Raw genomic sequence first — 16749 nt, forward strand, 5'->3', positions numbered from 1 at the left:
CAAACCATGATTTTTTAATCAAACAAAAATAAATGACATTAGAGCCGCGAGATTTCACACCTACTAAAATATATGATATTAGAGCCGCAATATTTCAGAAAAAAATAGGACTTTTCCAGCCCAATTACTTCCTTTTCCAGATGAATTACTTCCTTTTAATTTAATTGTTAACAAAAGTGCACAATCAGGCTGCGAGTTGACAAATGTATAAAAAATTGTCACGGCACCAACGGCGGAGCTGCAAGATTTCAGGAACTAGTAGGAAAATTCCAATCCTGATCCTGCACAAAAAGAATAGAGTTAGATTGTATTGCGCCAACTGCGCAGAACCTACTGTAAAGAGAGTGGATGAATATTGCAAGATCTTTAGAGACGCTTCAGTAGCAAAATTTACGCCTTCTGAAGATCTTGCCGACACATTTAGATTGAAATTCTTGCATTTAATATATTTGTCAGTCTTCTGCCAACTATTTAGAAAAAAAGTAAGGTTTCCGGTACATTGGATGGATCAGGATGCAGTGAAGCTTGTCTGGAAATCAGTTGCAATGAGTTCCCACCAAAATATCCTATGCACATGTAAACAACAAGTTTATGATTGCGTATTTGCGGGAACATGGTAACATTAGAGCGGTCAGACTGCATTATTGCATGTTCAGTTGACACTTGCTAGTAAACATAGAAGCCCTATGTGAATGTACGCAGTGAAAGAGTGGCAGTTTATCTCATAATTTTGTGTGATTTCGAAAACTTTGTTGGTATTGTCCAATTGTGAGAATTTTTTGCAAATGTGGATGTGTTTTTTTTTTTTATTTTAGAACATATTCATTGCAAAAATTTGTCCACTACCTACAGATAGACGACTAGTAAACTTGATTGAGGCATTGCCAACACAGGATTGGATGTCAAACCACGCGGGATTTCGGAAGCGTGGCAGTTTCTAATGAGCTCATTTTATCGATTTTCGCTGCAGTGGAAGGTGGTGTAACATGGTAGGGTAGGTTTTTCGATACATTTTCTCATGTAAACATGAGAATATATTACCTATACAGAATTCCACATTGGACAACACTGTTGTCCAATCGTGAGAATTTTTTACAAATGTGGATGTTTTTTTTATTTTAGAACGTATTCATTGCAAAAATGTGTCTGCTAGCCTACAAATAAACGACTAGTTAACTTGACTCGGCATTGGCAACACGGGATTGGATTTCAAACCACGCGCGATTTTGGAAGCATGGCAGTTTCCAATGAGCTCAGTTTATCAATTTTTATTGCAGTGGAAGGTGGTGTAGAGCAGTGGTAGGGTTGGTTTTTCAATACGTTTTCTTATATTGACATGAGAATATATTACCTATACAGAATTCCGCACAGCTGCTACAACATTGTTGTAGCAGCTAAACTAATCAAAATATTGCAAAACTAAAAATAGTGGCGTAAACTTCAACATTCTTACTATCTATTATGTATAAAGCTAGTCAATAAATCAAACATTTACTATCTCTAAAAAATCACTGAATAAAAGTGTGAAAAGTGCGATTTTGGAAAAGTACCTATGCTAAAGTCTGGAGCAAATAAAAAAGTATTTGTTGTATTGAAAAATTTTACTGACATAAAAGTTGCACCCAGGTGTTGGCTTGAAAACGAAATTGACAGAATTTGCCTATCTCATTCCAAAAAAAATGGCAGCCATTTCCACGCAACGGGGTAAAAAGGGACACCCCCCCGGGTAATTAGGGACACCCTTAAAAATGAATTTACAGTAGAACCTCAGTTAGCAAAGGCTCCAGTTAACAAAAAAAATTGATTAACAACAAAGAATTTTGATTACATTTACCTTGCTCGGCATTATTTAGAAAGTATTTCTTGCATCAGAGATACTTTCAAGTATTTCAATGCTAACAGCATCAAAATCCACACAGAAATGTAAACTTTTGATAGGTTTTACACTGAAATTTACGCTCCTAGTCCAAAGAACTGAGACCGATTTAAAAAAATGACTAAATTGAATCCATTGCGCTTTCTGGCACCTTCTCTCACAGCTGATTGCAGTTGCAGTGCATTTTTTTAGCTTAAGTTGCCAAAACGTATTTAATGTAGTTTTCCGTAGTTCAGTTAATACAAAACAACGTTGAATTATTGATTGCTAATTTCTTGCATTAGGTTAATTTTTATGATTCAAATTAATCATAGAAGTTGTATCTCCATAATTCCATGCTGAATTAATATTACTCATAGAAGGTTCACATACAGGCTACAGTGATACAGATGCCAGCGCTAGCAGAGGCAAATAAATGTTATTGTTTAGTATCTTGACTAAAAATATAATGATATCGTATTCTATTTAGGTCCAGTATCTTAAAGTGTTCCAGCAGCATATTTTTCATTACTAATTATTTAAATGTATTAACTTGTGGCGCAGTAAGATATTAAATTGTTTGAATTCTAAACAAAGATTATGCTTCCACATCCAGATGCTAGTGCCAGCAGTGGCAATCAAAGGAACTATTTTATTGTTTAGTATATTTACTACATAACTATAATAATAACAATATATTATTCTGCTTAGGCACAGTCTCTCAAAATATTGCAGAAACACATTTTCCATTACTAAATATTTACATTTATTTGTTTGTGGTACAGCAAAATATTGCATTTCTTTTTTGTCACAGTTGATGTAGCTACCACGTGTTCTTGTGTGTGACGTCAACGCTAGCCATATGTAAACAAAGCCACAGTAGTGAAGATGAGACCAGTTTTGCATTGAAATCGATGGTTATTTGTGAATAATATTTTCGATTGTGATATTATAACATATTTCTGATTGTGAAATAATTTTGATTGTGATATTGACACTTGACAGTAGTGTCAACATTTGAACATCGAAGTTCTAACATCATGAATTACGAGGTAAAAGTGTAAGGACTGAGCAGAGCTAGAAGCCTAGAATCATGGCTGAGGCTTAACAGATGTCATTGTCATTTTTTACGTCATTGATATCATTCTGGAACCAACGTAAGTAACTAAGGAATTTCCCAGTTCAAATATTTATTGATTTATTACTATCAATTTCGAAACTCCACATATTTCTAAAGGTAGTTGTGATGAGACCATGGGGTCGAACTGTTGAGTTTAGACCATTGCAAAATGCAACTAGCAAGAGGGGCCCAAGGGCCAAGGGCATGGGGCCTTGTGAAGGGTTAAGACCGCTGCATGGTGGTGGACCGCCTTAAGTACCTCTCTTCATAGAATTCCACTATGATCATCAGTCATCACAAAATTGTACATAGAATGCTAGATATAGAATTGTGCACCAGGCATCCTAGAATGAAAAGTAATTGACCTAAACTATGATTTATTTCTTCAAAACATATGATGGATGTCACTAAAACATTATTTTCTGTTTCAGGTATTTTTTCACAATCTTTTTTGTTATAGTGAAATCATTAAACTTGATTTAAATTGTGCAAAATTACAAACCATCCTGTAAGCTTACAGATACAGAAGAAATGCTACATGGCTGCTGATATGAAGCTTGCAGTGGACAAGGTCATTGACTTGTTGTCAATGCTCAATGGCATGTCTATGGATACAGTAATATGACATTAATAATACGGTAATTAATGAATATGGTAATATCATATCAATAAAGGAAAAACAAGTAAAAATTACAGAAAATGTCAGTTATTTATTTTACATCTACATCATCTACAATGAATTGAATGAAAGAGGAGGACTTCAGACTTCAGAGTACTGTTAGTAATAGATGAGGACACTCAGCATGCTTCAAATGTTTGAAATTGAGTTTTATTTCAAGTGTCCCTTTTTACCCCATTTCAAGATTAATTCAGGAGCCTTTTATAATGCGTATAGCGCCTTACAAATAGCATATGGAATTTATTTGGAGATGTCATTCAATAGCCCTCAGAAAGAGCTATAAAATGAGCCTAAACTTGTTTCTGAAATGTTTCATGGTAATAGTTATCAACAAAAAAATGCTCAAAACTGTCCCTTTTTACCCCCGTTTGACGGCATACATCATCGGATCATCCTGAGTGTGGGACTGCTGCAGCCAGGCATGGAATATATCTACTTGGCAAGCTGCGACTGAATTTTTTGAGCCGTGGTTTTATGGATTTGCCAGTCGTGATTCCATTTCTTTGAGCCGTGATCCATTTCACCAAGCTGTGAATTCCATATCTCAGCCATGAAAAGCCATTTACGAGGTGGGAATTTATTTACATTCTCATGATTCTCCATGCACGTGTTACCCCAAATCTCTAATTATACCCTAAAACAGTCAAATGGCAACATTAAAAATTGTCTTTACTGTAAGTTGAGCATGTTTTAATAGCAGTCTGCAGTCTGACCGCTTTGACATGCCCGCAACTATGCGCGATCTTCAACAAAACGTTTTGTTGATTTGTTTACATTACATCGATGATTACGATGTTTATGTTTTTTTTTGCAGGATATTTTGGCTGGAACGGTAAAGCAATGCGGATTGCGGAAGTTGAAAATTTTATGAAATGACACGTTTCTGAAGTGCAAACCACGATTTTTCAATCAAACAAAAATTTGTGACATTTGAGCCGCGAGATTTCATACCTACTGATATTATATGATATTAGAGCCGCGATATTTCAGACAAAATAGGACTTTTCCAGCCCTGGCCTGCAGCCGTGACACGCGCGCTTATTAATATCTAGGAAAACAGAGAGATTTTGAGCACGTCATAATTCGTCAGCCGTCACGGCCAACGGCTGAATGCACTCTCTATATATCTTAAATAATCCTTAGTAATTTCTTATAACAAATCAGCTGAATCGTCTTTGAGCTTTGTTTACATTATCCCTCAACCGTCAACTGATTATGTTTATAAGCCACCTGCTAACCCGGCCCGCGTTCCACTGAAACAAACTCCTCTGAAAAGAACTCGTCCTGACCATGCGTACGCGAGCGCGGAAATTGTATCGGATCAAATCTTCTCATTTACCTGATTTTGTATAGCAGCGCCAGGATAATAATAATAATAATAGTATAATAATAATAGCGGTTTCAGCGTTTAGTAGGCCATAGGCCTGTCGCCGATTCTTAACATCGCAGAACATTCACAGCATTTTGCAGTCTCGAACTCGCAACTCACTGCTACAATTCTGCTGTGCTCAACCGCCCGGCCTCCTTGCCGATTCTGACCAGAAACTGACGCACAGAGCTGGGATCAAACCCGCGCCTCTCTGCGCCAATCTTGGTACTCTGAACTTTAACCACTAGGCCACCCTGCCTAGGCATAGGTGGCCAATTCTTGCCATTATCTGCTTAGAGGATTTCATACAACTGACTATTTGATATAATCAATCCAAGCCTACTGTGATGCTATTATGCCGTTTTAATAACCTAAATAAATGTAGTGATAAACTTAGTTGTGAACTCAATTGCAATTATTGTGGAAATCAATAAATTGGGCCACAAATAGAACTTGTGATGTGTGAATGGACTGGCAAAATGATTTGCATGTGAATAAATGAAGCCCCGAAGACTATGTTGACAAATGGTCTAGTGTGAACGCTGAGGTGTGTTGCACACGCGTTCTACCAGGCGTGCTGTAAAGTCGTTTTACCATCCAATGTTGTGTGAACTGACGAATTCGTCGTTGATGATGGACGTGATGGCTATGTTTAATTTAATTTGATGGGATCTAGGCAAACACTTCGTGAAATGCCAAATGCACTGTTTCCCATACGGCGAATTCTAGATCACTTTACCCATTCTTAATAATAATAATAATAGCGGTTTCAGCGTTTAGTAGGCTTGTCGCCGATTCTTAACATCGCAGAACATTCACGGCATTTTGCGGTCTCGAACTCGCTACTCACTGCTACAATTCTGCTGTGCTTATTGCTTAACCGCCCGGACTCCTTGCCGATTCTGACCAGAAACTGGCGCACAGAGCTGGGATCGAACCTGCGCCAATCTTGGTACTCTGAACTTTAACCACTAGGCCACCCTGCTCACCAATAGATTTTGATATTCGTACCTATGATGTGGCGTGTGCATCATGATTGGCAAATGTTCACCAAACTGCACTAACTTCTTCACGTTTTATTACGATGTTTTAAACTCTATACACATGTGTGGGAGCTAGCACCCGACTACATTTAATTTTTGTTTAATTTTGACTCCCGTCTCAGGGGTTTTTAAGGTCAGGGAACAAGAATTGTGTCTAGAAGTGAGCCGTGAGATCAACCAGAAATAATTGTTGGCTACGGAAGCAGTGATTCACTGGAACAAATTCTCTCTAACTATTTTCTTAAATCTAAAAGTAGTTATGTAGCGAGATCAGATACATTGTGAGGCCGTTTTAAACACGCGTTCTACAAGACATGTTGTAAAGGCGGTTAGTAACACGCGTTCGTAATTGACGGTCGATGTGATGGCTAGGTTTAATTTTCCTTGTCACGATCTAAAAAAACTTACTGAAATGACATACACTGTTAATTAAGTGGCAAAATCTGAATAATATATAATGGATATGATTTTTGTAACCATTCCTGCAATATTTCCATCATGCTCATTAAATGCAATGCCAATCTGCTGTAACTTCTTCACATTTTATTAGGTTATATTGAACTCTATACACCTAAATACCTGTCTCTTATACACATCTAGATGTGTATAAGAGACAGGTATAATTACGCTCTGTAATTATGCCATATTGACCTAATTTGTATAGTCCATTTATGTGCATTGTTATTAGGTATTGATCCTGTCGATTTTGCCGGCCGGGAGGATGTCGGGGATGTAGTCCCAACATTGGCATGCAGGATCGTACTGTTGACGTACAGGTTCATACCCTACTTGCTGTAACCAGTCCAGTCATTCATTAGAAGGCACCGATGGCACATCTAAAGCCATGTTGCCTTCTTTAGTTCTGTAATTCATGTCCGATTGAATTGTGATCTATGAATGAATATTCATTACTGTGCTGACTCCTAAAACCTGAGTCCTGAGTTGACGCGTTAGCAATCTAGTTAACTCATATCCAACCACAACACAATGCGGATACACATTTGTGTGTACGGTCAGTGTGATTACGTAATTTGCNGCCTGCAACACCTCGCTGTCCTGCAACTCTCGTCAGGACTTCTGGCCTGCAACTTCTCGCTGTCCTGCAACTCTCGTCAGGACTTCTGGCCTGCAACACCTCGCTGTCCTGCAACTCTCGCAGGACTTCTGGCCTACAACACCTCGCTGTCCTGCAACTCTCGTCAGGACTTCTGGCCTGCAACACCTCGCTGTCCTGCAACTCTATTCAAGACTTCTGGCCTGCAACACCTTGCTGTCCTGCAACTCTGGTCAGGACTTCTCATCAGGACGTGAACTCGTTACCTTCTTGGTGCAACTACATAATTTAATGGGAAATTAAAGTTGCTGTTTTCTAGATTTTCAATGATCAAAGTTAGAACAAAGGATACATAGTTTATTACAAAGAGTCAATTGATATAATTCTGTCAGTGCTTGAGTTGTCTATAAAGTAGGAATAACTGAGAAACACAGTTTATGAGGAAGTTCAAGCATTTAAAAGAAACATGGAATAGCTAAGATGTTTAATATTCTGATGAACATAAATGGAATTTTAGTTTGCTGAAGCTGTTGCATCAAACAATGTTATAATAACTATCAAGGCGTGTATTATTATCAGCAAACAATAAGATGTGTATCAGTATTATCAGCATACAATATTTTGTTTCTATTTTAAGGAACGAAAACAAAGGATTTAGTCTTTAAGCATCGAAATCAGTAATTAATTGATACCGATTTGTGAACAAAACATTTCCTGGAAATAAACTGAGAAAATATAATCGCTTACTTATCTTAAATTTTATGACATCATCCCATTGGGGGTAGTTTAACATCAACAAATCTTACTCAGTTAAATCTGCCCACAAGAACGTAAAACAAATGTTGACACCAACAAATGATGAATTTCAATGAACCAAAGACATTGCAAGTTTTGCACAGTCACTGAATTACTGGTAAAGTCAATCATATGAACAAAACATTTCCTGGAAATAAACTGAGAAAATATAATCACTTACTTATCTTAAATTTTATGACATCATCCCATTGGGGGTAGTTTAACATCAACAAATCTTATTCAGTTAAATCTGCCTACAAGAACGTAAAACAAATGTTGACACCAACGAATGATGAAATTCAATGAACCAAAAACATTGTAAGTTTTGCACAGTCACAAAATTACTGGTAAAGTCAATCAATTGTACAACAATACAAGAGTGTATTCTGGTATCAGACAACCAGCAGCAAAGTAAGTAACCATCAGTCAGTAAACCTGGGGGTAACTGTAACACTTTTACCCCCCAGGAGCATGACTGCCACTATCACAACACTGACGGCTTCCAGCCCCCCATGAAGTCTGTAAGAAAAATGGATGCTGATATTCCAATGAACAGCATTCAAGCCCCAACAAGTGAGAGGCTTTGTTGTTCTCTTCCATACCCACGCCGTTCTAAACGCCTGCCACCTTTGAGGGACATTGAACAGCTGTGCCCCTCTTCCTTCATGGCAGTGGGTGTCTTGGGTTAGGTAATCTACATAGCTTGGTCCTGTTGTCTCAAAAGATCAAATGTTATGCACTTGATTCCTGTGTCTAGCTCCCTCCATCCACATGCATCTTCACACTTGGGTCACTGAAATGGTTTCTGGTGGAGCCTGGAGAGTACATGCTGTTCAAATATGCCTTTTGATACATGTATCATCACACTCAAAGGTGCATTAGAAGGGCTTTTTCTGTAGAATGCTTCCGAAGAAAATGTCTTTTCAAAGCCTGTTTTGTGATGCAAGCATAATTGCACTCACTGCATTGAATAGGTTTTACTGTTGAATGTTTATAAAGAATATGAGTTTTTAAGTATGCTTTTGTGATGCAAGTATAATCACATTCAGAACACTGAATTGGTCTGAATTGGTGTTAATGGTGTTGAATGTTTATAAAGGATATGACTTTTTAAGTTCCCTTTTATGGTGCAAGCAAAATCACACTCAGAGCATTTAAAAGATTTTTCTGCTGAATGCTTGTTATGGAAATGATATTTCAAGTTATCTTTTGCGGTGCAAGCATAATCACACTTGGAGCAATGAAAAGAGTTTTCAGTTGAATGCTTGTGTAGAAAGTGACGTTTCAAGTCCCTTTTGCGGTGCAAGTATAATCACACTTGGAACACTGGAAAGGTTTTTCTGTTGAATATTTGAAAAGCATATGACTTTTCAAGTACTCTTTCATGGTGCAAGCATAATCATACTTGGAACACTGGAAAGGTTTTACTGTTGAATGCTTTGAAAGGAAATGTCTTTTCAAGCCCACTTTGAAGGTGCAAGCAAAATCACACTCAGAGCATTGAAAAGGTTTTACTGTTGAATGCTTGGAAAGGAAATGATATTCCAAGTTCTTTTTTATGGTGCAAGCATAATCACACTTGGAACACTGGAAAGGTTTTTCTGTTGAATGCTTTGAAAGGAAATGTATTTTCAAGATCCCTTTTCTGGTGCAAGCGTAATCACATATGGAACACTGGAAAGGTTTTTCTGTTGAATGTTTGGACAGAAAGTGACTTTCCAACTGCCCTTTTCTGGGGCAAGCATAATCACACTTGGAACAGTGGAAAGGCTTTTCTGTTGAATGTTTGTATAGAAAGTGACTTTTCAAGCCACCTCTTGTGGTGCAAGCATAATCATACTCAGAGCAGCGAAACTTCTTCATTGGTGAACATTTAGAAAGGCAATGCTTGTGCAAGACTTCCTTGCAACCACCCACGTATTTACCCCTGGGGTTTTTCTGTGCATTTTTCTGAGGATGATGCAAGAGAATATGTTGTTTGAGATCAGCATCAGAAGCACATGAATTCAAACAGAATTGGCATTGGTGTTCACTTCTTCTCAAATGATTGGAGTTGATATGCTCTTGTAGTGATTTTCTAGTGGTACAGGATTGTTCACAGTCAGAGAATTGAAATGATTTTTCTATCAAATGCTCAGCATTAATGTGCTTCAGTAGTCCACTCCCTGAACTAGAGGTGTATTTAGAGCAGTGGTCGGGCACTGAAGCAGGATGTTCTACATCAATGCGCTGCTGCAGTTGGCCTCCACCTGCAGGCACCAATCCACGCTGGGAAATCCCAAGCCTGATGTGTTGCTTCGAGCTGGACGCTCCAGAACCGTCAGCGCCACCAGCAGCCTCTCCTGATGCCGGTGCTGACCCACCTTTGCCATGCTTATGATAAAAATATAGATTAAAATAATCTCATATAATAATAACAGACAAATTAAACTGTTGACCTTCAAGTTTGATTTCATTGAAATCCCTGATTTGCCAAAACAAACATTAAAAATTGTGACAAACATTTAAATCATTTGGAAATTTTCACCCATTCTGATCTGGATTACTCAGCATCATCAAACCTGGATATCTCAATAATCAAATCAACAGTCACCTTCTTGACACCTCACATGACCCAGTACCTCTACCATCCTCATATACAAATTAATAACCTATTGCTTCCACTCGAACACTACCCAAAACTCCTCAGCCTAACCTTTGATGCCATGTTCACTTTTCCTGCCCACCATAAAATCACAACAGAAAAGTCACAAAATTTAATATTAACTTAAACTTAAACTTCACACAAAACTAAACTCAATATCAGCAGAAGCCATCTCACGAGCATCGTATGTACATGACATGAACTAAACCTTCAACACGCCTACAAAACCACTGTCATCCAATAATCCATGTCATCCCAATTTGGACCTCTGAACCATCATACCACAGATCTACAAGACAGATGCTGTCACAACTTCGTACTGGTCTAAGCATTTTCCTGAACAGCTTGAAAACCAGAATCAACATCAATGCATGCAGCTACTGTTATCTCTTCAGAGAGATCCAGCAGCAGTCGCACATTGGCTGCAGCCTTGGCAGGGCCAGTGATGCCTCAGCTGGCCACAACAACAACCCCACATTTTATATTATGAAACAATATTTTAAGAATTACTAAGATAAATATAACTTTTGAATTTCAAAATTGTATTTTGCTGTTCTAATGCTTAATATTGATCTGCTATTTTCATGTCCTTGTTGATGATAGTTCAGGGCCACATAGAGTAGGACTTACTCTGCTATATATAATATGGATATATAATATTATCACAAGCAGACCATGGACAACTTCAAGATGGAAGAATTACTGTCGGCAGCCCAAACAATCCATACTTGTCCCAAGCTGTGTGGTGTTGATAATAATGAACATCAAAAAGATGAGATAAATGTAATTACCTTGTAAATCCTTTCATTAACATGATTCCAGATTCAAGAGAGTTACGAACTTACTGTTATATTGAATGTAACAGATTAAAGCTCATTTCCTCTTCTTCCTACACTACATAAACTAGATGTCTTTTTCAAGGATTTGGTCCTTGCTTACGGGAAATCAAAGGCATTGCAATCTATTTCTGAAGATCAAAAAGAATCAAATTTCACTTGCAGGATTAAAAATGTATCAGGAAAATGTACCAGTTTCACTAGAAGTATTTATTAAGTTGACTATTTACCACTCAAATCCAGACAATGAAACAAAACATTAGCAATTTGGAAGATTTAGGAAGTTCTCTCAATAATTCATTGGGTAGTGTAAATTACGGAAAACAGGAATTACAAATATTCACCTGATTTAACAATAGAGCAGAAATGTTCTGTGAGGAGTTTGGGTGGGCGTCATGAGCCTCAACTTGAGCTTCTGTCTTGCACGGCACACAAGAGGAGAGTGCAGGTGCAGGGCTGAGATGTGCAGTTGAAGAAGCCTGGGGGATGTGGAGGACAATATTGATGTGGCTGCAGTCATGCGTGTACTTTATGAAGAATGATATAATATACATCATATGTATATTATATCATTCATATACTCCCTGCAAGTTCCTAAATCCTTAACAGTAAGTAATTACAAATGAAATTTTCCGTAACTTCAAACCAATCATTGAATCAAGATGATGAAGCTTCATACTTAATTATTATTTCTTTAGGTTTCAGACTAAACACTGGGTTATGCTGTGTCTCCTAATGCCTAATTTGAATATTTGATTACAGAAATAGCATTCTGCCAATTTTCATCAGGAAAATCTGTGCAGGCACTTCGAATGCTTTACTAAACATTTGCATTTCAACTCCAACTACCTCACTTCCATATAAGCTGGGTTCTTCTTTGATGTATACTTTTTCAGTTTCATACTCAGGCTCCTCTCTGATGGGTACTTCTTCAGTTTCATCCTCTGGCTCCTCTTTGATGAAGATAGCAGGAATTTCGAGAGCTGGTGGAGGGTAAACCTTTTCTAAGGCTGGAAAATAAGTACATTAATGCATTGGTAACACAAGGCAAGGGAGCAAGATATATCACAGTAAAAATAATGTTTACCAAATTAATGATTCATGTCAGTATTAGAAAAAAAAGTTAGATGGAGCTGACCTTCAACAATATTACTCAGATGAGTGGGACTCTTGAGGAGGCATATTCCCACAATGTTATCAAATCTTGTATTGAAACACAAGAAATAAATAATTAATTTAAAAGTAAAGAAAACGCCAAGAAAATTCACCATATTGATATTGAAAACGTGCATTTCATGTGCTTTCATGAAAGCATTTCATGTGCTTTCATGAAGTTTCTTGGTTGACCAATTGTCCCAGTGATTTTAAACTGATTTTTTATAATAGGTATATTGATGATACGTTTCTGATCTTCAAGCATCCCTCTCATGCGGGCCTCTTCTTTGATTATCTAAACCTCAAACATCCTTCAATAAAATTCACTATGGAATTAGAATCCAACAATTGCTTGTCGTTTCTCGATTGCAAAATCACAAAATCCGGCGGTCGTTTTCAGACTTCCGTATATTGAAAACCAACATTTACCGGCTTGGGTATGAGCTTCTTTAGCTTCTGCTCGTTTCGTTTCAAATTAAATAGTCTTCAAATTTTGATATACCGTGGATATAGGGTGTGTTCTACTTTCCATAATATGCATTAGGAATTTGATTTCATTCGTAATATATTTCAGCTTAATGGTTTTCCATTGTGCCTTGTGTATAGTAAAATCAAATGCTTCTTATCCAACAAATTTTCTGAAACTGTGACTGAATGCGATAGTAAGAAAATTATTTATTGCACATTGCCCTATTTTGGTAGTGCCTCTGAAACTATGTCCAAAGAACTAGAGATTCTGTGTTTTAAATATTCCCCATATATAAATTTGCATGTTTTACTGGTAAATAATTTCAAATTTGGTTCTTTCTTCAGGTATAAGGACGTTATTCCTGCTCGGATGCGATCAAACCTGGTCTATGAGTTCTGTTATGCACGCTTAAACCTGGAAATCGCAATAATCAAATCAATAGTCACCCTCTTAACACCTCACATGACCCAGTACCTCTACCATCCTCATATACAAATTAATAACCTATTGCTTCCACTCGAACACTACCTAAAACTCCTCAGCCTAACCTTTGATGCCATGTTCACCTTTCCCGCCCACCATAAAACCACAACAGAAAAGTCACAAAACTTAATATTTTAACTAAATTTCCAAGCCGGTCAATGTTACCTCATCACGGCTGTGATTAGGTGGTCAAAGTTCCCCCATTGGGGGGCGGCGCCCCCCATTTGCAAAATATGACACTTTCCTAAAATTTGTCTTTTGCATATGTAACTAGAGGAGTTCTACTACAATGCATCAAAACATTGAATTATTTTACCAAAAAATAAAAAAATTGGAGGGGGTACTCCGACAGGCTTTAAATAATAGCTCTTTTTCGTGGGTCACATTATTAATTTTTTAACCTATTAGATATGCAAACTTTTTAAATCTTTCTATTGTGTTACGTGGCCTCAATATTAGGCCTTTGATGGCCATTGACAAAATTTTTCTATGTCAAATCATTTTTGAGTTTTGGGTGTTTTTGTTAAAAAAACGAAAAGTGGTCAAAGTTACCCCGCCGGTCAAAGTAACCCCATTTTACGGTAACGAGATTCCAGATTCAAGAGAGTTACGAACTTACGATGTTATATTGAATGTAACAGATTCAAGCTCATTTCCTCCTCTCCCTAGACTACATAAACTAGATGTCCTTTTCAAGGATTTGGTCCTTGCTTATGGGAAATCAAAGGCATTGCTATCTATTTCTGAAGATCATAAATAATCAAATTTCACTTGCAGGATTAAAATGTATGAGGAAAATGTACCAGTTTCACTAGAAGTATTTATTAAATTGGACTATTTAACACTTAAATCCAGACAATGAAACAAAACATTAGCAATTTGGAAGATTTGGGAAGTTTTCTCAAAAATTCATTGCTAGTGTAAATTATTAAAAGCTGAAATTACAATATTTACCTGATTTAACAACAGAGCAGAAATGTTTTGTGAGGAGTTGGTGGGTGTCATGAGCCTCAACTTGAGCTTCTGTCTTGCACGGCACACAAGAGGAGAGTGCAGGTGCAGGGCTGAGATGTGCAGTTGAACAAGCCTGGGGGGATGTGGAGGACAATATTGATGTGGCTGCAGTCATGTGTGTACTTTATGAAGAATGATATAATATACAACTCCTCATAGACTTCCCTGCAAGTCCCTAACTTAACAGTACATGAATATGGTAGCATTCACAAATTACTGGCAATAACATGTCTCCTCAAATTGATGCTCCATAATGCAAATATTTCACTTTTCTCTTTTCAAATTAAAATGGACTTTCAAACATAAGTCACAATTTCAGGAGCAAGTGCACATTTTTAGCAAATTTTCCTTGTATCAACTTGGCATTAATAAATTTTGAAGAAAAGCTTTTTTTTGTTTTGTATTGCCATTGCATCACTCGGGTTAAAATCTCATATCAATTGGCATGAATGTTATCCAATATTATTCTTAGCTATTCTCTGCTCTATTCCTACTCATTCATTGACAAGCAAGGAAGAACTTTTTTAAAGCAAAATTTGGACAGTTTTGGCATGGTTCCTGCCAACAAGGGCCATCACAATTCTTTTTATTCATATACAAACTACAGGAAAAAATGGTGAATTTAGATTCAAAATAAGATATATATATATATATATATTTAATATACCATGAGCAATTACAAATAAAATTTTCCATGACCTCAAACCAATTATTGAATCAAGATGAGAGAGCTTCATGCATAATTATTATTTCTTTATGTTTCATACTAAATACTGGGTTATGATGTGTCTCCTGATGCCTAATTTGAATATTTGATTACAGAAATAGCATTCTGCCAATTTTTACCAGGAAAATCTGTGCAGGCACTTTAAATTATTTGCTAAACATTTGCATTTTAGCTCCAACTACCTCATTTCCAAAAAAGAATGGCTCCTCTTTGATGGATACTTCTTCAGTTTTATCCTCAGGCTCCTCTTTGATGAAGATAGCAGGAATTTCAAGAGCTGGTGGAGGATCAGCCTTTTCTAAGGCTGTAAATAAGTACATTAATGTACTGGTAACACAAGGCTATGGAGCAAGATATCTCACGGTATATATAATGTTCACCAAATTAATGATTCATGTGAGTATTAAGACAAAAAAGTTATATGGGGCTGACCTCCAATAATATTANTATGGCTTACCTTCAGACTTTACTTTGCTGCCACCAGGAGACGCTTGAGTGAGGCTCTGCTCTGGGCATCTCCCCTTCCTGACTGCAGCATCGGAAAGTTGGTGCAGCACTACACGGCATTCTTTGGTAATGGATATCATCATCAAATGAAATGATAGTTATGAATCACCGAGGTTGAAGTTTTTGATCTATAACTTTGGCAGCTATGGTAATAGAACTGGAGGGATACACAAAATTGTAGAGAGCAATAGAGGTTCAAAAGGAATTCCTTAAATTCATCATTTGCAACAAAATTAACATGCCTCAAACTACTTGAGCACACAATCGCCTGCTCAATGCATCGGCAATCTTTGATGCACACAACTTGGCTACATTTGAATATGGCATATATAACTGAGACAGAAAACATCATGAAATAGATGTGTAATTCAGCAGCATGTAAATCAAAGCCATTATTTTAGGAGAGCATTTTTTGTCCAGAACATTTCTATCTATATTAGTGTAGAAGCATAGCAATTTAAATTTTGTGATGTGCATATCAATATTTGAGTACATAGCAATTATGATTGAATACCAGAGAATGATTCTTATTAATAATCTTCATATTTGTCTTCAAATTTGTCATAAATGGCATGTGATTTCATCTTGTCGCAACTGGTACATTATCACATGCAATATGTCATAAAGCAATTATTTCTAGAAACGTTTTGTGTGCCAGTCTAGACATAGAATATTCTGCAATTATTAATGAATTCTATAATTATTACTTGTTATTGTTGGACATACAAAGTATTTTGGTTCTATACTAATTTTCTCTTATAGAAGTTACTCATGGAAAACTCTTCACAGATAGACTTTGATACATACTTTTAATGATGGAATTCACATGACAAGAGTTTTCACATTTAAATTAACTTGTTAAACACTTAACACATTTAAGGGGACTGTGTCGGTCCAAAATCGACGGGTTTGGCTTTTCCGGTTTTTAGTCTCATCTTAAAGCTGACATTCTGAGCTATCCAACAGTACCATTACCATCTCTGTACGTTGATTTATGCG

General features: G+C 36.9%; 1 long non-coding RNA gene across 1 annotated transcript; it reads right to left on the reverse strand.

Annotated features, from left to right (window-relative positions):
• Window positions 1–14559: 14559 nt before the first annotated feature.
• LOC125178426 lies at window positions 14560–15728 on the reverse strand. Its single transcript, XR_007156891.1, has 3 exons — window positions 15701–15728; window positions 15426–15547; window positions 14560–14589 (listed from the first exon to the last, which is right to left on the reverse strand). It is a non-coding gene; the product is annotated as an uncharacterized LOC125178426 (long non-coding RNA).
• Window positions 15729–16749: the final 1021 nt, after the last annotated feature.

Source organism: Hyalella azteca, unplaced genomic scaffold (genome assembly GCF_000764305.2).
Source record: "Hyalella azteca isolate HAZT.00-mixed unplaced genomic scaffold, Hazt_2.0.2 contig1311, whole genome shotgun sequence".
Lineage (NCBI taxonomy): Eukaryota > Metazoa > Arthropoda > Malacostraca > Amphipoda > Hyalellidae > Hyalella > Hyalella azteca.